Source organism: Capra hircus, chromosome 17 (genome assembly GCF_001704415.2).
Source record: "Capra hircus breed San Clemente chromosome 17, ASM170441v1, whole genome shotgun sequence".
Taxonomy (NCBI): Eukaryota; Metazoa; Chordata; class Mammalia; order Artiodactyla; family Bovidae; genus Capra; species Capra hircus.
The window spans coordinates 63,160,462-63,185,038 of NC_030824.1; the positions used below are offsets into that span (position 1 = coordinate 63,160,462).

General features: G+C 42.9%; 1 protein-coding gene and 1 non-coding gene across 2 annotated transcripts in view; both read left to right on the forward strand.

Moving 5' to 3' along the window:
* DCLK2 (doublecortin like kinase 2) overlaps positions 1–24,577 on the forward strand; it is a 190,598-nt gene that overhangs the window by 44,855 nt on the left and 121,166 nt on the right. The gene's annotated exons all lie outside the window — the stretch shown is intronic.
* TRNAS-GGA lies at positions 9,310–9,381 on the forward strand. The gene has a single exon. It is a non-coding gene; the product is annotated as a tRNA-Ser (tRNA).

Consider the following 24,577-nt stretch of genomic DNA (forward strand, 5'->3'; position numbering starts at 1 on the left):
TTTGAATTACAGTTTTCAGCTTTTCCAGATATATCCCCAGGAGGGGGATTTGCTAGATCTTACGGTGACTGTATTTTTACTTTTAGTTTGGTAAGGAGCCTCCATACCGTCTTCCACACTGGCTTAACCAGTTGACATTTCCACAAGCAGTGTATGAGGGTTCCTTTTTCTCCACACCCTCTGCACCATTTATTTGTAGACTTTTTAATGATGCCCGTTCTGACTGGTGTAAGGTGTTACCTCCTTGTAGTTTTGATTCACATTTCTCTAACAATAGTGAGAATGAACATATTTTCATATGCCTGTTGACTGTCTGCATTTCTTCCTTGAAGAAATGTCTGTTTAAGTCTTCTGTCCATTTTTTAATTTTTTTTTCATATTAAGCTGTATGAGTTGTTAATATATTTTGCAAATTAAGCCCTTATTGTTTGCATCATCTGCAAATATTTTCTCCCATTCCATAGCCTGACTATTAATTTTGTTTATGATTTCCTTTGCTGCTCAAAAGCCTTTAAGTTTTATTAGGTCTCATTTGCTTACTTTTGTTTTTATTTCCATTACTCTAGGAGATGGTTTCAAAAAAGTACTGCTGTGATTCATGTCAAAAAGTATTCTGCGTTTTCCTCTAAGAGTTTTATAGTATTTGGTCTTAAATTTAGGCTTTTAATCCAATTTTAAGCTCATTTTTATATGTGGTATTAGAGAATTCTAATTTCATTCTTTTACATGAAGTGAAGTCGCTCAGTCGTGTCCGACTCTCTGCGACCCCATGGACTGTAGCCTATCAAGCTCCTCCATCTGTGGGATTTTCCAGGCAACAGTGCTGGACTGGATTGCCATTTCCTTCTCCAGGGGAACTCCCTGACCCAGGAATCGAACCTGGGTCTCCCGCTTTGCAGGCAGACGCTTTACCGTCTGAGGCACCAGGGAAGCCCTCTTTCACATGAAGCCATCCAGTTTTCACAGCACCCCTTACTGATGAGATTGTCTTTTCTCAGTTGTGTATTCTTGCCTGCTTTGTCATAGATTAATTGACTGTAAATGCATGGATTTATTTCTGGGCTTTCTATGCTGTTCCATTGATGCATGTATCTGTTTTTGTGCTGGTACCATACGGTTTTGATTACTGTTGCTTTGTAGTATAGTGTGAAGTCAGAGAGCCTGATTCCTCCAGCTCTGTTCTTCTTTCTAAGCATAGTTTTGGCTATGCGTTGTGTTTTGTGTTTCCATGCAAATGAAAATTTTTTTGTTCTAATTCTGTGAAAAATGCTGTGGGTAGCTTGATAGGGATTGCATTGAAACTGTAGATTGGTTGGGTAGTATGGTCGTACTAGCGATACTGATTTTTTTCCAATTCAGTAACACAGTTAATTTCTTTCATCAGCATCCTATCATTCTCAGAGTACTGGTCTTTTGCCTCCTTAGGTAGGTTTGTCCTAAATATTTTTTCTTTTTGGTACAGTGTTAAATGGGATTGTTTCCTTAATTTCTCTTTCTGGTACTAACTGTTAGTATATGAGAAATGCAGCAGATTTCTGTATGTTAATTTTGTATCCAGCAATGTTATATAATTAATTGATGAGCTCTAGTAATGTTCTGGAAGTCACTTTAGGATTTTCTATGTATAACATCGTGTCTTCTGGAAACAGTGACAGTTTCACTTCTTACTTTACAATTTAGATTCCTTTTATTTCTCTTTCCGCTTTCTGTGGCTTGGACTTCAAAGTTATGTTGAATAAAAGTGGTGAGAGTGGGCATCCTTCTCTTGTTCCTGATCTTCAAAGAAATGCTTTCAGCTTTTTACTATTGAGTTTGTTAGCTATGGGTTTGTCATATATGGCCTTGACTGTGTATTCAGTTCAGTACGGTTGCTCAGTCGTGTCCAACTCTTTGCGACCACATGAACCACAGCACACCAGGCCTCCCTGTCCGTCACCCACTCCCCAGAGTCCACCCAAACCCATGTCCATCGAGTCAGTGATGCCATCCAACCATCTCATCCTCTGTTGTCCCCTTCTGCTCCTGCCTCCAATCCCTCCCAGCATCAGGGTCGTTTCAAATGAGTCAGCTCTTCACACCAGGGGGCCAAAGTATTGGAGTTTCAGCTTCAACATCAGTCCTTCCAATGAACACCCAGGACTGATCTCCTTTAGGATGGACTGGTTGGATCTCCTTGCAGTCCAAGGGACTCTCAAGAGTCTTCTCCAACACCACAGATCAAAAGCATCAATTCTTCGGCACTCAGCTTTCTTTATAGTCCAACTCTCACATCCATACATGATCACTGGAAAAACCATAGCCTTGACTAGATGGACTTTTGTTGGCAAAGTAATATCTCTGCTTTTTAATATGCTGTCTAGGCTGGTCATAACTTTCCTTCCAAGGAGTAAGTGTCTTTTAATTTCATGGCTGCAGTCACCATCTGCAGTCATTTTGGAGCTCAGAAAAATAAAGCCAGCCACTGTTCCCTATCTGTTTGCCATGAAGTGATGGGCCCATTTGCCATGATCTTTGTTTTCTGAATGTTGAGCTTTAAGCCAACTTTTTCACTCTCCTCTTTTACTTTCATCAAGAGGCTGTTTAGTTCCTCTTCACTTTCTGCTATAAGGATGGTGTCATCTGCAATCTGAGGTTATTGATATTTCTCCTGGCAGCCTTGATTCCAGCTTGTGCTTCCTCCAGCCCAGCGTTTCTCATGATGTACTCTGCATAGAAGTTAAATAAGCAGGGTGACAATATACAGCCTTGACGTACTCCTTTTCCTATTTGGAACCCAGTCTGTTGTTCCATGTCCAGTTCTAACTGCTGTTTCCTGACCTGCATACAGGTTTCTCAAGAGGCAGGTCAGGTGGCCTGGTATTCCCATCTCTTTCAGAATTTTCCAGAGATTGCTGTGATAAACACTGTCAAAGGCTTTGACATAGTCAAGAAAGCAGAAATAGATGTTTTTTGGAACTCTCTTGCTTTTTTGATGATCCAGTGGATGATGACAATTTGATCTCTGGTTCCTCTTCCTTTTCTAACATCAGCTTGAACATCAGGAAGTTCACGGTTCACGTACTGCTGAAGCCTGGCTTGGAGAATTTTGAGCATTACTTTACTAGCATGTGAGATGAGTGCAATTGTGCGGTAGTTTGAGCATTCTTTGGCATTGCCTTTCTTTGGGACTGGAATGAAAACTGACCTTTTCCAGTCCTGTGGCCACTGCTGAGTTTTCCAAATTTGCTGGCATATTGAGTTCAGCACTTTCACAGCATCATCTTTCAGGATTTGAAATAGCTCAACTGGAATTCCATCACCTCCACTAGCTTTGTTCATAGTGATGTTTCCTAAGGCCCACTTGACTTCGCATTCCAGGATGTCTGGCTCTAGGTGAGTGATCACACCATCGTGATTATCTGGGTCGTGAAGATCTTTTTTGTACAGTTCTTGTGTGTATTCTTGCCACCTCTTCTTAATGTCTTCTGCTTCTGTTAGGTCCATACCATTTCTGTCCTATACTGAGCCCATCTTTCCATGAAATGTTCCTTGGTATCTCTAATGTTCTTGAAGAGATCTCTAGTCTTTCCCATTCTGTTGTTTTCCTCGATTTCTTTGCATTGATTGCGAGGAAGGCTTTCTTATCTCTTCTTGCTATTCTTTGGAACTCTGCATTCAGTTGGGTATGTCTTTCTTTTTCTCCTTTGCTTTTCGCTTCCCGTCTTTTTACAGGTATTTGTAAGGCCTCCTCAGACAGCCATTTTGCTTTTTTGCATTTCTTTTCTTGGGGATGGTCTTGATCCCTGTCTCCCGTACAATGTCATGAACCTTCATCCATAGTTCATCAGGCACTCTATCTATCAGATCTAGTCCCTTAAATCTATTTTTCGCTTCCACTGTATAGTCATAAGGGATTTGCTTTAGGTCATACCTGAATGGTCTAGTGGTTCTCTCCACTTTCTTCAATTTCAGTCTGAATTTGGCAATAAGGAGTTCATGACCCGAGCATGTATGCCCATTTTCTGTTGAGGTTTTAGTTTTTATCATAAATTGATATTGAATTTTATCAAAAGCTTTTCCTGCAGCTATTGAGATGGTCTACCAAGATTACTCTTTAATTTTTTAGTGTGTGTCAGATTGATTTGTGGATATTCAGAAATCCTTTCATTCCTGAGATAAATCTCACTTGATCATTGTGTGTAATCCTTTTAATATATTATTGGAGTTTAGTAGCTAGTATTTTGTTGAGTATTTTTGCAAATGTTTTCCTCTGTGATATTGGCCTATAATTTAATTTTCTTTTCTTGTGATATCTTTGTCTTGTTTTGATTATCAGGGTGATGATGGCCTCAGAATGAGGTTGGAAATGTTCCTTTGTCTGCAATTTTGGAATAGTTTCAGAAGAATAGGTGTTAATTCTTCTCTAAATGTTTGGTAGAATTCACCTGTGAAGCCATCTGGTCCTTGACTTGCTTGGTGGGAGTTTCTCAATTAATGAATCAGTTTCAGTACTGGTAACTGGTCTGTTCGTATTTTCCATTTCTTCCTGGTTCAGTCTTGGGAGATTACAGCTTTCTAAGAATTTATTCATTTCTTCTAGATTGTCCATTTTGTTGACATATCAATTCAGTTCAGTTGCTCAGTCATGTTTGACTCTGCGACCCCATCAACTGCAGCATTCCAGGCTTCCCTGTCCATCACCAACTCCCAGAGCTTGCTCAAACTCAATGTCCATCGAGTCTGTAATGCTAACCAACTAGCTCATCCTCTGTTGTCCCCTTCTCCTCCTGCTTTCAATCTTTCCCAGCATCAGGGTCTTTTCCAGTGAGTCAGTTCTTTGTATCAGGTGGCCAAAGTATTGGAGTTTCAGCTTCAACATCAGTCCTTCCAATGAATATTCAGAACTAATTTCCTTTATGATTGACTGGTTTGCTCTCCTTGTTGTCCAAGGGACTCTCAAGAGTCTTCTCCAACACCACAATTCAAAAGCATCAATTCTTCAGCACTCAGCTTTCTTTATAGTCCAACTCTCACATCCATACATGACTACTGGAAAAACCATAGCTTTGACTAGACAGACCTTTGTCGGCAAAGAAAGGTCTCTGCTTTTTAATATGCTGTCTAGGTTGGTCATAGCTTTTTTTCCAAGTAGCAAGTGCCTTTTAATTTCATGACTGCAGTCACCATCTGCAGTGATTTTGGAGCCCAGAAAATAAAGTCTGTCACAGTTCCCATTGTTTTCCCATCTATTTGCCATGCAGTGATGGAACTGAATGCCGTGATCTTAGTTTTTTGACTGTTGAAATTTAAGCCAACTTTTTCACTCTCCTGTTTCCCTTTCATCAAGAGGCTCTTTAGTTCACATATAGTTGCTTGGAATAGTCTCTTACTATCCTTTGTATTTCTGTGGTGTCTGTTGTAACGTCTTCTTTTTCATTTTTGATTTTGTTGGTTTGGACCCTCACCCCTTTTTCGTAATGAATGTGGCTAATGGCTTACCAGTTTTATCTTTCCAGAGAACCAGATTTTAGTTTCATTGATCTTTTGCATTGTTTATAGTCTGTATTTCATTTGTTTCTGCTCTTTTTTTCTTTCCTTCTAATAACTTTGGGCTTCCCAGGTGGCACTAGTGGTAAATAACTCACCTGCCAATGCAGGAGACATAAGAGGTGTGGGTTCAGTCCCTGGGTTGGGAAGATCCCCTGGAGGAGGGCATGGCAGACCACTCCAGTATTCTTGCCTGGAGAATCCCATGGACAGAGGAGCCTGGTGGGCTACAGTCCTCAGGCCTGCAAAGAGTTGCTTCTGACTGAAGCCACTTAGCACACTAACTTTGGGTTTTGTTTATTCTTTCTCTAATTGCTTTAGGCATAAGATTAGGTTGCTTATGTGAGAATTTTCTTGTTTCCTGAAGTTAGGTTGTATCGCCAGAAACTTGTCTCTTAGAAATGCGTTTACTGCATCCCATATGTTTCAGATCTGCATATTTTCATTTTTCTCTAGGTATTTCTTTAATTTCCTCTTTGAGTTCTTTAGTGATTCATTGGTTGTTTAGTAGCATATTGTTTATAGTCTCCATGTGTTTCTGTTTTGTGCAGTCTTTTTCTCTTAGTTGATTTCTATCCTCATAGTGTTATGGTTGGAAAAGATGCTTGATACGATTTCAGTTTTCTTAAATTTACCAAGCTTTGTTTAGTGGCCTAGCATGTGGTCTGCCTTGGAGAATGTTCCGTATTCACTTGAAAAGAATATGTATTCTGCTGCTTTCAGATGGAATGCTCTATAAACATCAGTCAAGACCATGTGTCACTTAAGAACTGTGTTTCCTTATTGATTTTCTGTCGGGATAATCTGTCCATTGTTGTAAAGTGGGGTGTTGAATTCCTCTGCTATTTTGTTAACGTGATTTCTCCTTTTATGTCCATTAACGTTTACCTTAAATATTTAGGTTCTCCTGTGTTGGGTGCATATATATTTACAGTTGGTACATCTTTTTCTTGGATCAATTCTTTTTTCATTATAGTGTGTCCTTTGTCTCGTGTAACAGTCTTCATTTTAAAGCTGATTTTGTCTTATGTAAGTTTCACTGCTCTGCCTTCCTTTGATTTACATTTGCATGGAATAGCTTTTTCCATCCCCTCCCTTTCAGTTTGCATGTTTCTCTAGATCTGATGGTAGTCTCTTGTAGGCAACATACATACGGGTTCTGTTTTTGTATCCAACAGCCAGTCTATATCTTTTGATTGGAGCAATTAATCGGTTTACATTTAAGGTAATATCAATATGTATGTTCCTGTTGCCATTCTGTTAATTATTTTGGATTTGCTTTTGTAGGTCTTTTCCCCCCTTCTTTTGTTTTCTTGTGATTTGGTGACTGTCTCTACTGTTAATGTTTAGATTTCTTTTCCTTGTGTCTATATCTGTTATAGATTTTTAGTTTGCAGTTACCATGAAGCTTTTGTATAGCAGTTGGTTTATGTATGTGCTTGCTTTAAATTGCTTATCTCTTAATTTCAAATATATTTTAGATACCTTGCATTAGTACTCTCCTTCCCTCGTGATTACTGGTTTTGATATTATATTGTACATCTAATTGTTTTGTGTATCCTTTAACTGCTTATTATGGATACAGATGAATTTACTACTTTTGTCTTTTAACCAACCTACAAGCTTTGTGTGTGGAGATTTCTTACCTTTATTGTATGTTTGCTTTGCCAGTGAGCTTTTCCATTTCATAATTTTATTGTTTCTAATTGTGGCCTTTTCTGCCTAGAGAAATTCCACTAGCATTTGTTGTAAAGTTGGTTTGATGGTGCTGAGTTCCTTTAGCTTTTGCTTGCCTGTAAAGCTTTTGATTTCTTCATCAAATAGAATGAGAGCCTTGTTGGATACAATATTCTTGACTGTAGTTTCTTTTTCTCTTTCATTACTTTAAGTATATTATGACATCCACTTCTGGCCTGCAGAGTTGCTGCTGAAAGCCTTATGGGACTTTTGTTGCATGTTATTTATTGCTTTTCCCTTGTTGCTTTTAATATTTTCTTTTTATCTTTAATTTTTTATCATTTTGACTAGTGATTCTTGGTGTGCCCCTCTGTGGGTGGTCTGTTATGGGACTCTATGCTTTCTGGACTTGGGTCACGCTTTCCCAGGTTAGGGAAGTTTTCAGCTATTCTCTTTAAGCATTTTCTCAGCCCCACCGCCCCCCTTCTCCTTCTGGGGTTCCTATAATCCCTTAGCATGCTTGATATTGTTCCAGAGGTCTCTTAGACTGTCCTCATTGCTTCTCATTCTTTTCTCTGTTCAGCAGCAGTGATTTCCACACTGCTATACCTTCCAGCTCACCGAGATGATGTTCTGCCCCGTTTAGTCTACGCTGATCCCTCCTAGTGTATTTTTCATTTCAGTTATTGTGTTCTTCAATTCTCTCTGGTCGTCCTTTATATTTTCTGATTCTTTGTTGAAAACTTTTGATTTCTTGCTCTGTGCTTTCATTCTCCTGAATTCTTTGATCATCTTTATGATCATCACTCTGAACTTTTTCTCAGATAGATTTTCCATCTCCATGTCACTTAAAACCCCGTCTTCTGGGATTTTATTTTGTTTCTTCAGCTGAAACATATTTCCCGTTTCCTCATTGTGTGTAAATTGCTGTTTGCACTTTTGTGTATGCGGTAGGTTAGCTGTGTTTCTCAACCTTGGAGAAGTGGACTCTGTAGAAGATGCCTTATACATCCCAACAGGGCACTTCCCTACTGTCACCCAAGGCCTAGAGGCCAGCTCACCCCAGGGTGGTCTCTGGCCTGCATTTGTGAAATTGGTCTGCAGGCTGTGGAACTGGACTTTCTTGCTTCTGGTGTCTGCCCCTGGTGGATGAGGCTGGTGTGGAGGTTTGGGCAGGCTTTGTAATTTGAGGGACCAGTGCCTGCCCACTGGTGGGTGAGACTGGGTCTTGGTCCCCTGGTGGGCAGGGGCGTGTCTAGAGGCTCAGGGAATCTTTAGGCAGCTTATCTGCTGATGGGTGTCCCTGCCTAGTTTGCTGTTTGGCCTGAGGTGTCCCAGCAGGGGAGCCTACAGGCTATTGGGTGGGATCAGGTCTTGGTGCCAAGATGTCAGCCTCTAGGAGAGCTCACAGATGATCGTTTCCTGATGCTTATCACCAGTGTGCAAATCCCCAGGGAGAGCCAGAGTCTACTCCTCCCTCCCCCCAGCCTCCCCAGGAGAGCTCCAAGGCTAGCAGGCTCCTATCAAATTACTGCTTTGCCTTTGGTCCCTGTGCGTGTGAGATTTTGCATGGGCCCTTTAGGAGTGGCTCAGAGGTTAAAGCTTCTGCCTCCAATACGGGAGACCTGGGTTTGATCCCTGGGTCACGAAGATCCCCTGGAGAAGGAAATGGCAATCCACTCCAGTATTCTTGCAAAGAGTCAGACATGACTGAGCGACTTCACCTTACCTTACCTTTAGGAGTGAAGTCTCTCTGTTTCCCAATCCTGCGGCGCTCCTGTCATCAAGCCCCACTGACCTTCAAAACCAAATGCTCTGGGGGCTCCTCGACCTAGTGCTGGGCCACTGGGCTGCGGGGCCTGATGTGGTGCTCAGAACTCTCATTCCTGTGGGAGACTCTCGGTGATACAGTTATTCTCCAGTGTGTGGGTCGCCCACCCAGGGAGTATGGGATTTGATTATATCGTGTAGCCATCCCTCCTGGATTTCCCTTGTGGCTCAGACATTGAAGAATCTGCCTGCAACACAGGAGATCTGGGTTCAGTCCCTGGGTGGGAAGATCCTCTAGAGAAGGGAATAGCAACCCACTCCAATATTCTTGGGGCTTCCCTGGTGGCTCAGAGGTTAAAGCGTCTGCCTGGAATGCAGGAGACCCGGGTTCGATCCCTGGGTCGGGAAGATCCCCTGGAGAAGGAAATGGCAACCCACTCCAGTACTCCTGCCTGGAGAATCCCATGGAGGGAGGAGCCTGGTAGGCTACAGTCCATGGGGTCACAAAGAGTCAGACACGACTGAGTGACTTCACTTTCACTTTCTTTCCAATATTCTTGCCTGGAAAACCCCACGGACAGAGGAACCTGGTGGGTGGAGTTGCAAAGAGTCAGACATAACTGGCTAACTAACACTTTTATCTCTCCTACCCATCTTGTTGTGGTTCCTTCTTTGTTAGTTGTAGATCTTTGCTGGTAGGCTCCAGTCTTGTTCAACAATGATTGTTCTGTGGTTAGCTGTGATTTTGGTGTGCTCTTGAGAGGAGGTGAGCTTATTGTTGTTCAGTCACCTAGTCGTGTCCAACTCTTTGTGACCTCATGGACTGCAGCACGCCAGGCTTCCCTGTCCTTCATCTTCTCCTGAAATTTGCCCAAGTTCATGTCCATTGCATGGATGATGCCATCCAGCCATCTCATCCTCTGATGCCCTCTTCTCCTCCTGCCCTCAATCTTTCCCAGCATCAGGGGCTTTTCCAGTGAGCTGGCTGTTTGTATCAGATGACCGAAATACTGGAGCTTCAGCTTCAGCATCAGTCCTTCTATGAGTATTCAGGGTTGATTTCCCTTAAGATTGACTCATTTGATCTCCTTGCTGGCCAAGGGACTTTCAGGAGTCTTTTCTAGCACCACAGTTTGAAGGCATCAATTCTTTGGCATTCTGCCTTCTTTATGGCCCAGCTCTCAAAATTGTTCATGACCACTGGAAAGACCATAGCCTTCACTATACAGACCTTTGTTGGGATGGTAATGTCTCTGCTTTTCAACACACTGTGTAGGTTTGTAATAGCTTTCCTGCCGAGAAGCAGTCATCTGATTTCATGGCAGAAGTCACCATCCACAGTGATTTTAGAGCCCAAGAAGAGGAAATTTATCACTACTTCCATCTTTGCCCCTTCCATTTGCCATGAAGTAATGGGGCTGGATGCCATAATTAGTTTTTTAATATTTAGTTTTAAGCCAGCTCTTTCACCCTCATCAAGAAGCTCTTTAGTTCCTTTTCATTTTCTGCCATTAGATTGGTGTCATCTTCACATCTGAGGTTGTTGATATTTCTCTCACCTGTCTTGTTTCTAGCTTGTAACTCATCCAGCCTGGAATTTCTCATGATGTGCTCAGCATATAAGTTAAACAAACACGGTGAAAGCAGACAGCCAAGGTGAGCTTCAGTTTAGTTCAGTTGCTCAGTCGTGTCCGACTCTTTGCAACCCCATGAATCGCAGCACGCCAGGCCTCCCTGTCCATCACCGTCTCCTGGAGTTCACTCAGACTCACGTCCATCAAGTCAGTGATGCCATCCAGCCATCTCATCCCCTGTCATCCCCTTCTCCTCCTGCCCCTAATCCCTCCCAGCATCAGAGTCTTTTCCAATAAGTCAACTCTTCGCATGAGGTGGCCAAAGTACTGGAGTTTCAGCTTTAGCATCATTCCTTCCAAAGAAATCCCAGGGCTGATCTCCTTCAAAATGGACTGGTTGGATCTCCTTGCAGTCCAAAGGACTCTCAAGAGTCTTCTCCAACACCACAGTTCAAAAGCATCAATTCTTTGGCGTGCAGCTTTCTTCACAGTCCAACTCTCACATCCATACATGACCACTGGAAAAACCATAGCGTTGACTAGATGGACCTTAGTTGGCAAAGTAGTGTCTCTGCTTTTGAATATGCTATCTAGGTTGGTCACAACTTTTCTTCCAAGGAGTAAGCGTCTTTTCATTTCATGGCTGCAGTCACCATCTGCAGTGATTTTGGAGCCCAAAAAAATAAAGTCTGACACTGTTTCCACTGTTTCCCCATCTATTTGCCATGAAGTGATGGGACCAGATGCCATGATCTTCATTTTCTGAATGTTGAGCTTTAAGCCAACTTTTTCACTCTCCTCTTTTACTTTTATCAAGAGGCTGTTTAGTTCCTCTTCACTTTCTGCCTTAAGGGTGATGTCATCTGCATATCTGAGGTTATTGATATTTCTCCCAGCAATCTTGATTCCAGCTTGTGCGTCTTCCAGCCCAGCATTTCTCATGATGTACTCTGCATATAAGTTAAATAAGCAGGGTGACAAGATCTATTCTGCCATCTAACAGAAGCAGAAGATATTAAGAGGTGGCAAGAATACACAGAAGAACTGTACACAAAGATTTTCATGACCCAGATAACCACGATGGTGTGATCACTCACCCAGAGCCAGAGATTCTGGAGTCCAAAGTCAAGTGGGCATTTGAAAGCATCACTATGAAAAACCTAGTGGAGGTGATGGAATTCCAGGTGAGCTATTTCAAATCCTAAAAGATGATGCTGTTAAAAGTGCTGCGCTTAATATGCCAGCAACTTTGGAAAACTCAGCAATGGTCACGGGACTGGAAAACGTCAGTTTTCATTCCAGTCCCAAAGAAAGGCAGTTCCAAAGAATGCTCAAACTACTGCACAATTGCACTAATCTCACATGCTAGCAAAGTGATGCTCAAAAGTCTCCAAGTGGGCTTCAACAGTATACAAACCGAGAAATTCCAGATGTTCAAGCTGGATTTAGAAAAGGCAGAGGAACCATACATCAAACTGCCCACATTTGTTGGATCATCAGAAAAGCAAGAGAGTTCCAGAAAAACATCTACTTCTGCTTTATTGACTATGCCAAAGCCTTTGACTGTGTGGAACACAATAAACTGTGGAAAATTCTGAAAGAGATGGCAATACCAGACCACCTGACCTGCCTCCTGAGAAATCTGTGTACAGGTCAGGAAACAACAGTTAGAACTGGACATGAAACAACAGACTGGTTCCAAATTGGGAAAGGAGTACATCAAGGCTGTGTATTGTCACCCTGCTTATTTAACTTATATGCAGAGAACATCATGGGAAATGCTGGGCTGAATTAAGCACAAGCTAGAGTCAAGATTGCCGGGAGAAATGTAAATAACCTCAGATATGCAAATAACACCACTCTTATGGCAGAAAGCAAAGAAGATCTAAAGAGCCTCTTGATGAGAGTGAAAGAAGAGAGTGAAAAAGCTGGCTTAAAACTCAACAGTGAGAAAATTAAGATCATGGCATCTGGTCCCATCCCTTCATGGCAAATAGATGGGGAAACAATGGCTGACTTTATTTTGGGGGGCTCCAAAATCACTGCAGATAGTGACTACACCCATGAAATTAAAAGACACTTGCTCCTTGGGAAAAAAGCTGTGACCAACCTAGACAGCATATTAAATAGCAGTGACATTACTTTGCCAACAGAGGTCCATTGTTAAAGCTATGGTATTTCCAGTAGTCATGTATGGATGTGAAAGTTGGACCATAAGGAAAGCTGAAGCACCAAGAATTGATGCTTTTGAACTGTAGTGTTGGAGAAGACTCTTGAGAGTCCATTGGACTGTAAGGAGATCCAGCCAGTCAATTCTAAAGGAAATCAATCCTGAATATTCACTGGAAGGACCGATGCTGAAGCTCCATTGCTCTGGCCATCTGATGGGAAGAACTGACTCCTTAGAAAAGACCCTGATGCTGGGAAAGATTGAAGGCAGGAGGAGAAGTGGATGACAGAGGATGAAATGGTTGGATGGCATCACCAACGCAAAGGACATGAGTGAGCAAGCTCTGGGAGTTGGTGATGCGCAGGGATGCCTGGCATGCTGCAGTCCATGGGGTCACAAAGAGTCGGACACAACTGAGCGACTGAGCTGATTCTGCCATCTCGGCACCTCTCACCATCCTTGCCCTCGACTGTGCTGTTCCTTCTCTGGGTGACGTGTGCTGCCCCTTCTGCTGAGTAGGAAGCCTGGGAGCAAGACCAGCTACATCATTGGTAGGGCCCAGTGCAAAATGAAAATGCAGGACTCCTTGTGGAGATGAATGTGGGCGTAGGCTGTGGCATCCTCGCTTGCTCTCAGGGTCTTGTGAGACTTGGAAGGACTCCTCGCCTGCCACCAAACTGGAGAGCTCAGGACTGGCTGCTGCTCACACAGCCTCACATGTCCCGCCTGTGCTTCGGTGTCAGGGAGAACGGAGCTCCCTCCAGCCTTCTGCGTTCAGCTCCATTTTGTTAACAGTAACGTTCTTCTGAGAGGAGTGGTTGACTTCTTAGACATTCAGTGCCAGGTGGTAGGTTCCAAAACACAAGAGAGCCTCATTGTTGATGGTAGTTATGTTCTATAAAGTTGTCACAGACACTGAATTAGCAAATACTGATATGTTCCTCCTGGGTAACAGAGTTAGGTTCCTGTGAACCCATGGTCAGAACCTTCATCAACCAGTCAATACACAATCTTGTTTTAAGTGTGTTTTCGGTTGACTGAAGCTTTATTTAATATATAATTACTATATAGTGTTCATCCATTTAGGACGATGCGCTCAGGACCGACAATGCTGTACCTCATGGCCGCACAAATCGTGTCTAACACGTGTATTTTTCTCTGTGAGGCACATCACAACCTTCTTGAACCTAGGAACATTAGGTAGCACTTCCGCTTTGCATTTGGGGGCCATTTTGAGAGAGAAATGATAGCAAGCCCCCAAATAGAAAAACAGTGGCATTAAACAGATCATGAGAAGTACGTGAGCAGGAACCCGACAACAGAGTGTCACTTCGTTCAGACTCAGCTGGGAATTGTTGGGTGGCTCAGATTTTCTTGTCACTGTGCTCATGTCAGTGAATGACTGCAGAAGTGCCAGGAGTGTTGATTTAGGGCCAAAAATACATTTTAGAAAGTAGGCAAATTTGCAACTGTAGGATCTGCAGCGGAGGATCAAGTGCACTTGGAATGTCAGCTGTTTTATCATAGTGAGCTGACTTGTAATGCAAAACTATGTATCAGCATGGCAAAAGGTGGTTACTGTTTGTTTGTCTTTTTGAAGGCTGGTATAAGATGTAATACATTCATATGACAACCAACACAGTGTTTTTAAAATTTGAGAGAGCTGATTCAGAAGATAGAAAACGTTGTTCTGTGTCAGACATTTTCAGATTAAACCTGAAATACATTTACTTCTCTCTGATAAGAGAATGTGAAGGTGTTGTGGATTTGATAACCCATGGTACTAATAACCATCATTGAGTGTCAGCTAATTACAATGTGTAAAAATAAAGTATCCAGCTAATGGTAGGTTACATTAGTTTCAGTTCATGAGTCATCTTGTGTAAACAAAGGTGGTAGCAAAATGAGGAGATGAAAAAAGTTGAGATAGTACAGACTATATTAGGGCTGTTGTTACTCCCTTAAAGACACTGGCAGGCTCCAAAATACTGTCCAGTCTCTCTAATGATTGCACGGTTAAAGGAATTCCTTTGGAAAGCAGACTTCAGTGTTTGTGATACAACATTAAAATTCAGGAAATGAGATTGCATGTTTTGAAAGCACTCTCCTCTGAATGACACTTTTGTGTTCAAAATATTGTGAGACATTCCTATGGACATTGCATTTTGTGGAATAAACAGATAAAGCAGTACTTGCTGTGTTGACAAGACAGCTGGAAACATCTTGGAAGGGTTCAGTCACTCATGGATGCAGTGTGTGTCTTATTTGTATTTATGCGTATGCAGCAAGGGCTCATGGTACGGGTCAGTGTTTTTTGGTTTTGTTTTTTGATCTCCAGGGAAGTCTGGCAGGTTACAGTTTATGGGGTCACAGAGTTGGATACGACTGAATGACTATAAGTTGTCTTATCACCTTTAAACCAATCATGTACAGTGATGATATAATAGTTAAGTAGCATCAATAATTGCTTGTTTGTTGCAAAGGTTTTGAAATATCCAAAAGTCTTTTGTTTTTCTGTTTTCTGAAGCCTGGTGTATTGTGGGGTTATGGTTTGAGTTTGTGGTGGTTCTTCACAGTAGTTCCCTGAATCATGTTCCCTCTCTCCTGGTGGCCTTCCGTTTCACTCAGGAGGCCAGGCTAGCAATGGCCTCACTCTCTCTTTTGTTACTATTTTGATCTTTAAATGAGTTCATCTTCTAAATAACTGTTTACTGACTTGCCTTAGCCAGATGATAATGTTAGACCATTGACAGAACCTCAATTTCATTCATTATATAATGAAATGGTTACTTAGAATGCTTTTAAACAATTTATAAACCAAATTTTAGAAGACTGGTTTTCTAAATTATTATTTTTCCCTATTCTCTGGGCAGTGGTTTTAAAAAAAGTCAAAATCCACTGTGCCTTACCTCCCTTCACAAACATACACGTACCATACATATGTGTGTACACACACACACACACACACACACACACGATATATATGTGCGTGTGTGTGTATATTTGTACTCCAGAGTTCTAGGTTGTATTTGGGAAAGGCATCATTCTTGGAGACTGAAAGTGCATATTAGCATATCAGAAGCTTTGAAAAATTCTGCAGTGACAAAGCCTGTTGGTACAGGAATCTCCAGCTCTGGGGCCACGGCCTGGTAATGGTACATGGCTTGTTACAAGCCAGGCCGTACAGCAGGAGATGAGTTGCAGAGAGCGAGTGAAGCTTCATCTGTACTCACAGCAAAGGTTTTGAAATATCCAAAAGTCTCTTGTTTTTCTGTCTTCTCAAAATCCATCTGTTTTCTGAAGCCTGGTGTATTGTGGGGTTACGGTTTGAGTTTGTGGTTGTTCTTCACAGCAGTTCCCTGAATCATGTCCCCTCTCTGCTGGCTGCCCCCCATCGCTCGCATTACCAGCTGAGCTCCCCCTCTTGTCCGATCAGTGGCAGCAAAATAAATATAATGCACTTGAATCATCCTGAAATCTTCCCCCGCTCCCTCAACCCTCCTGGTCCGTGGAAAAATTGCCTTCTGTGAAACTGGGCCCTGGTGTTGGGTTAGAACATTGCCCAAAGTATTTGATCATAGATCCCTTCATTGTGGAATACCCTATTAGTATCCCCTTGAGCTCATGTTCTGTAAAATGCTGCCCTGAAGAGAAACAGGCATTTAAATGTTACCACTCAAATATAGCGAGTGTTTACTATGGGCCAACCACCAAGCTAAGCAGAAGGCATGTAATTGGTGACTAATGGTTTTCACCGCCGTCACGGGGAGAGCAGTGAATGGGACAGAACGCAGTGTGATGGGTGACGGGTGCCTGGTGGTCAGTACAGGCGCTGCTGAGAAAGACCATGAGGGGTGGGGACTAACCCATCCTCAGCAGGAAGGGTTCTTTCATTTACTGTGCAAAGATGTCTGAATGGGTTGAATGGGGGCTACAGCTGTGAATAAGAAAGTCCTCTGCTGGCGTGAAAGTTAAATTCCATCATGGAAAGGCAGAAAATAAGTCATTTAGCATTTTTGATAGTAAAAAAGTTCCATGAAGAAAATGAAGGTTTGAGATAGATGCGTGAATATGCAAGAGAGCTGGAAGGGGGTAAGCAGCTGTGAGGGTTCTGGTGAGGTGGGAACCGCAGACTTCATAACGGCATCACGAGTGTACAGAACCGTGTGGGTTTTATCCAGCTGCATCCATTGCCCAGGTGAGGAGCAGAGTATTTAAAAGCTGGGTTGACAGGAACTGGGGATTTTTCAGTCGTGGGCAGTTAGGGGAGGATCAGGTCCTGGTAGTAGATCCTGGAGGCTGAGCTGAATGGGAGAAGCCTGTACCGGGAGCAAGGAGGCTAGTAAACGGTTCAGATCCCAGAGATCAGTCAGGTCAGTTCAGTTGCTCAGTCGTGTCCAACTCTGCAACCCCATGGACTGTGCACGCCAAGCTTCTCTGTCCATCACCAACTCCCAGGGCTTACTCAAACTCATGTCCACAGCGTCGGTGATGCCATCCAACCATCTCATTCTCTGTTGTCCCCTTCTCCTCCTGCCTTCAATCTTTCCCAGCATCAGGGTCTTTTCTAATGAATCAATTCTTCGCATCAGGTGGCCAAAGTATTGGGGCTTCAGCATCAGTCCTTCCAGTAAATATTCAGGACTGATTTCCTTTAGGATTGACTGGTTTGATCTCCTTGCAGTCCAAGGGACTCACAAGAGTCTTCTCTAACACCACAGTTCAAAAGCATAGATCAATATATGGGTGTATTAGACTGAAAGGGCTAGAAAAACAGGAAGTTTGTGGTCAGGGGGCTGTATTAAAGATTCAGAAGTGGGGGTCCCCAGAATGATGAGGTCTGGATTGCAGCAGTGAGCCACGGTGACTGAGGACCTGCAGTGGTACTGGCCTTGCTAGGGGTGAGGAGGTTGTCCTGACCATCAGCATGGGCTGTGATGTCACTCAGGATAATAGAAGGGATACTTGGTATGGAGAGACCATGAACCAAGGTCTCAAGCTTTTCGGAAAAGAGGGAGACTGTCAGAACTGGAAGATATGAAGTGATAAATTAGATGGTGTGAGACTCTGAGGAAGAGGGGATTTCTTTACATTCAGGGTGGAGAAGGGGTCGGAAGCATCACAGTGAAGATGTAAGCAGGTTCTTCTTACCCTGCAATGTGGGAGAGCCTCCAGGTGCCTGGAGTGTGGCTTCACCATAACCTGGGCTCTGAAGAGGCTGTGACTTCTCAGTGCCGTTGGTAACTGGCTGAGAAGTAGGTTGGTAAAGCTCAAACCACGTCTTCTAGCTCTCTCTGCAGGGCCTTTCTTCCTAGTTGCAGAGATGTAGAGGCTACAAAATAAAAGATAATGATAAATTTATAAGCAGCCAAATAAATACTTTTTTTGATGAATGTTATTGGTAGTCTATCTACTGTGTAAAGTTGTATACATATTGGACCAAGCTTCTGGATTTTCATTTTTGAAAATCAAATTTGAAAATTTCTGGAAACCACTTTTGAGCTGTGGATGTCCAATATTTGAAAAATTATGTGATTCACAAAATGACTGCTCCCAGATCTCCATCGGTGGCCTGGTTTTCCTCCCCACCGCAGGTCCCGTATCCCTGCCGTATCCCTTCTTTCCCTGCCATCCTGCCTTGTCGTCCCTAACAGTGGCCAAAGTATCCATGGGAAACCTCAGCTAGCCTGCATCTCATCCTAGAGACCTTTGAGAGGTCATTGCTTCAAGTGCGTTTTCCTTGGAGCCTTAGCGAGAGGTACTGGTGCTGGAATGGTTTGTTTTAGAGATAAAGAATGGGAGCTTTGGGGGATCCCCTGGCCATCCAGTGCTTGGGACTCTGCGCTTTCACCTCCAGGGGTGAAGTTTCGGTCCCTAGCCAGGATCCAACAAGGTGTGTGGCATGGCCAAGTAATAATAACAATAACAAGAGCTTTTCATTTGCACAGAAATTGATTCCTGGGTCCACCTTTTTTATTAATGGGATAACTTTCATCAAGTAACCTCACTGCTCTTTAAAAAATGCGAGTAAAGTAAGATTTATGCCAGAGCACTTAGCACAGGGCTGACACATGGTACTTGGCAAATGAAATGTCCTCGTTCTTATCGGCATCCCCAGAGGTCCTTGCAGGAAGTAGTAGTGTTAGGGGCTGCTGGGGAGGAGGCTCTGGAATCCATCGTCTCTACAGGGACATCCTTCCTTTTGATGTGCTTCTCTGTGAACGTGACCTGAGTCGCTATCTCCCATGGACTGTGAAGCCCTGCCTGAGAGGAAAAGGCCAAATCTGGCCTGTGAGTAAGCTGGCCCTTCATCTTTTAGGACTGTCAGTTAGGGGTCCTGAATCATGACCGTCCATCAGAATCACCTGTGGAGTTTAAAAAACAAAAATAGACCCCACGCACCAGGAGATTCTTGTTAATAGACCTGGGGTAAGGCCTGCACAAGAAGGAAATGGCAACCCGCTCCAGTGCTCTTGCCTGGAAAATCCCATGGATGGAGGAGCCTGGTGGGCTGCAGCCCCTGGGGTTGCGAAGAGTCAGACACAACTGAGCGACTTCACTTTCACTTTTCACTCTCATGCATTGGAGAAGGAAATGGCAACCCACTCTAGTGTTCTTGCCTGGAGAATCCCAGGGGCAGAGGAGCCTGGTAGGGTGCTGTCTCTGGGGTCACACAGAGTCGGACATGACTGAAATGACGTAGCAGCTTAGCAAGGCCTGCACAAATGCATTTTAAATGTGTATAAACAGGTATATGAGCTGATAGAAGGTAGGACTAATAATCAAAACTTCCCAGAGCTGTCAGGATGAAGCTTGCCTCGTCCATCACAATTCACAGAATTATGTCAGTGATCTCTTGTTGCATAATAAATCACCCTAAATTCAGTTGCATTCAGAAATCAGCACAATAAGCATTGCTCTGTCGCCCTTTCAGCCAGCTATGCTGGCTGCATAGCTCTGCTGGTGCCCGCTGAGCTGTGAGGCAGAGTGCGGGTGGCCTGGCAGGGGCCGCTTTCTGCCGCAGCTTTCTCATGCTCCTGCCAGCAGCGAACCTGCCCAGGCCTTCCCAGCGTCTGTCGGAAGCCCAGGGGAGTAACTGGAAGCCTGGACTGAGAACGTTACTTCTGCCTCATTGTGTTTTGCAACAAGCCCTTGTGCCAAGGGATGGTGAAGTGTATGCAAAGGACTTGGGTGCAGGGAGGGGTCAGGACCGGGGGACAGTAGTGAGGTCTGTCCCAGAAGCCAGAGACATGTCCCTACTAGTGAAAGTGAAATGACTGCAGATGGGAAAAAAAAGTTGATGAAGCGTCCACTCTGTCGGGCTAAAATACCAACAAAAAGTGACGGAAACTGCCTGTAATGAAGGATTAGTGATACACGTTATTAGTTCCTCTAGGAGTGAAACAGAGTTAGAGTGTGTGTAGGATTTGGGGAACTTCCCTCGCTTTATAACTTTTTCCTCCCCGTAGGAAAAATCACACAGGATTTAAATGAGTTTGGGGAAATTACTCATAAAATGTAACCCACTTGTATTTTCCTTATTTCCATTCCATAACAAAACGTGTTGTGAAAATATTATTGGACCCCCAAACCACATCCTTTTTCAGCTGCCGTCTAATTATAACCTCGCATATGGAAGGGAGCTTTGTGGGAAGCATTAGGTATTGGATTTTTTTTTTTGTTTTTCTTTTTGGTTGGGTGCTCAGGCTTCTCTAGTTGTGGTGCTTGGGCTCAGTTGCCCCACAGCATGTGGAATTTTGGTTCCCTGACCAAGGATCGAACCCGCATCTTCTGCATTGCAAGGCAGATTCTTAACCTCTGGAGTACCAGGGAGATCCCTACACATCGGCTTTTAAGATAAAGAAATTTGCTACTTCGTCTGATGCTTGCATTACAGATGTGTGCATGAAATTTTTATCCCTGCCTGTTCTTCATTTGTAATGAGAGAAGTTACTTCACACGTTACTTATTGAGATTAGATGTAATAAAATATGAGAGTTGCTTCAAAGTTGAATGTCATAAACCAGTAATAAACGAAAGACATTTCTCCCAAGAACACAGGGGAAACTGTTGGGCTTCATGGCCAGATTACCTGGGTATGACTTCTGGCTCTCCCACACTGGCTGTGAAATGTTGGGCAAGGTAGGTTAACTCCCTTGCCTCAGTTCCTCCTTGTTGAAAAGGGAGTGAGCGTCCAATCTGGGCTTGCCTGGTGGCTCATCTGGTAAAGAATCCACCGGCCAATTCAGGAGACCTCGGTTCCATCCCTGGGTTGGGAAGATTCCTGGAGGTGGGAATGGCAACCTGCTTCAGTATTATTGCCTAGAAAATTCCATAGACAGAGGAGCCTGGCAGGCTACAGTCCATGGGGTTGCAAAGAATTGGACACGCATACACACGCAGCAGTCCTGTGTACTCTCTAAGGGGGCATGAGGATTCAGCGAGGTGTATTCTTGTAAACCTTGTCCTAGGCACAGTGCCTGGCCTACTGTAACTATCAGTAAAGGTAACTTTTTTGCCACAATAAATGAAATATAAACAAAATTACTGTTTGGCAAATTATGCTCAGTGATAGCTAGAACAAGTCTAAGACTTATGAACTTAGAAATCTGAGTGGGAAAGTTTGAAAGGTTGTATCTGCTTTGGAATTTTTCAGGTCTCAGTTATTTAAAGGTGAGCATTTACTGGGGACCTGGCAGTGTACAGTAATGTGTGATCCCTAGCAAAGAACTGAAGACATGGTCTCCATCTTGGAGAAGCTCACAAAAGCACACTTATAAGTCTGAAGTGATGGTGCCTGAAGGAGTGTGCATCCAGGCTGCTGGGCGGGTGCCAGGGAAACTCTATCTGTGGTTTCAGATGGCACTCGGTGGGTAGCCACGGCGTGGGGTGGTTATGTACTTATACAGGGGCGCAGGGTTAAATTGTGGTCTCCCAGGTGTCTGCAGCTGAAATGAGAATCCACAGAGGGAGAAGGGGAGTTTTGTAGTTGATGCTCATGTTTCTGAAGTCTCTGAAAGTCTCTTCTTTCCAAGAGAATGCAGAAAAGAGCTAAGTCATTTCATGCAGAGGCTCTCACAGAGCGAATGGGTCATGTGTCGTTCACAATGAAGTGTGGTGTTGGCCCTTGCTGGGAGAGGCAGAAACCAGCTCGTTCAGGCTCCGGTGGCTCTGCAGTGCGAAACCTAATGCCGGTTTTGAGCCAAGAATATAGTTCGGGATATTGGAGCATTATTGTCTTTGCAGTCTGTCTTTTTAAAAAGGATGATTTCAAAGTTTATATGAAGTGAATCTTGTTTGTCTGTTTCTTATCCAGCTGAGGTGGTTTGTTGTACATTTTGGCAAATGTAGCAAGCAAATATACCTCTGGAATGTCACTGCTTAGTCCCCACTTAGCCTTATATAGTCTATAAAGGTGGCGTTGGTCATTATCTCAGTATGGCGTAAAAGTGAAGCTTTAATAAACCATTATATTAGTAAGTCAATAAACCATTAATATTAGTAAGTCAAGGAGGGGAATGTAGAATATAATTTTCCCTTTGTAAAAACAAACAGAACAGGTTTCTTCCATAAAGTACATTAAAATGACTCAGATTCTAAAATGAAATTGGTGATGATTTGTTAGTTTAGCTTCTCTATTTGTTATTAATATTTTGCAGCACTTCTGTCTTAGAATTTAAGCTCTAATAGAAGAGATTAGATACCTTTGTTCTCTTTGGGTGAGTGGGGCTGTTGAGGAAGTACAGAATCGGCTTCCCCAAGCGAGCATGTAGGCCCCTCTAGACCCTGTGGGTCTCCAGAACCCGAGGGGGCTGTGGCGGTGACAGCAGAGGAGTCTGTAGGTTGAGGTCTCCGGTGGTGATGCTGTGTGGCTGGCAGGAGAAAGTGCCAGAGTCACTCGTGAAGACAGTTCTGGGGAGAAAGGACTTTTTCACAAAAGACTTTACAGTAGGCATGAAATAACGACTGCCCTGTGCTCAGATGTTGCAGGTAAGTCAGTGCACTGAGAAGAATTTTTCTATATTCTGCTTATTCTTCCTATAGCCTGCTTTTCACAGGAGTGAAATTTTGTGATGGTGCTGCTGTTTTATTTTTATTTTCTTAAATGTTTCTTGTGACAGTCCATGTATACTTTTAGATCTTAAGACAGTGAGTACTGTTGTTGGCGTTGGTTAGTTGCTGAGTCGTGTACAACTCTTGTGACCCTGTGGACTGTAGCTACCAGACCCCTCTGTCCACGGTATTCTCCAGGCAAGAATACTGGAGTGGATTACCAATCCCTTCTCCAGGATATCTTCCCAACCCAGGGATAGAACTCATACCTCCTGCATTGTCAGCTGGGTTGCTTACCACTGTGCCACCAGGGAAGCCCAATGAGTACTGTAAAGAGGTTATGTTAGTAGTAACAGTGTCGTGATTAGAACTAGGTAAATAAGATACGAGTAGCAGATTATAACGAGAATTATCATGTTTGTGTATCTAATGCTTTTCAAAGCTTTTATTGATTGTGTAGCAAAGCTGGATGAGAAACTTCTTTATTCAGATTATTATTTTTTTTTAATGTTTACTGTCAAAACTCTCTACCTAGTTAGGGGAATGAATGGCACTTCATTTTAACTCATTCTTTTCCTTCAAACATACATACTCAGCTAGGCAGGTATTATATTTATGATTTTGAAGCCATACTACCAACTGTGTGTGGCTTTGAATGTTCTGTTTTTGTTGTTTTTTTTTTTTGGGTGGCAGAAGTCTGCATGGCATTTTCTTAGCCTATGAGTTTTAATTCCATAATATTTCTTAGTTCTTAACACTAGGCCATATTTCATTAAATTCTCAGAAAATTAATCTTATAAAGGTTGTAGGATGATTCATGCTTGCCTTCCTTTCCCAGATCATGACTCATTTTCAGAGTTGTGTTTGAAAAGCTATGTAAGGTAAGGTGAGATATTTAGAGTTTGGCACTTGGCTATTTCCCCGACTGCCCACGTGGTCTCTGCCAGCAGTGCGTGTGATGACAGGGTTAGGTTTTATTTCTCAGGTGTTTCTGTTGGTGTTTCATTTTGAGGATCTAAACGGGGGGTTAGAAGGGAGTGCTGAAACAGAGGAGTAAGCTCTTAAGATTTTGGTTCCTGAGAGATGGAAGCCATTCAAAGACATCTGGTACATAGAGCTTTGTTAGCGTCCCAGTATTTGGCTCTTACCAGTTTATCGGCATCTTTACTACAAGACCGGTCTTCCAGGGTTCATTTTCTATCTTCGCAGAGTTCTCATTGGAAATATGCAAACAAGTCATGGCAAAAAGGAGAAGTTGAAACGTATTAGGGATTAGAGAGTGATAAACTTGAGGTACACATTCATTTCTTGGCAGAAAGATGTGAAGGAAAATGTGTCTTCAGAGCAAATGAGAACTACTCTACAAAGTTTTGAAAGATGCCTTTGAAATTTCTTTGTGTGGTTTGCTAACCCTTTTCCTCAGGAGAGTAGTGTGATTTCAGGCTCTGAAGTTAGGGTCATTGTGGTGAACCGCGCAGCTGTAATTAGAACACAGTTGGCCTGAACCCTGGTTTGAAGCTTGAGGCTTGATATGTTAAATGCATTAGCTCTCTTTTCGGAAAGATTTCTGTAACAGTGAAATCAGACTGTGTTGTGTTAAATTGCTAGTATCTTTCTTTTAGACAGAGGATTGTGAAATGTCTGATTTTTTTCCCATTACTCAGGAAAAAGTTTTATAATCCTGTCATGAATCAAATAATTATTTAGTGTAGTTTGCACTTAATTCCCTGCATTGCCACATATTCTTCTGTGACTCTTTCATCACTCCCTTCTGACTTCCTCTTTAGATCTGCAGTCAGTTTTCAGA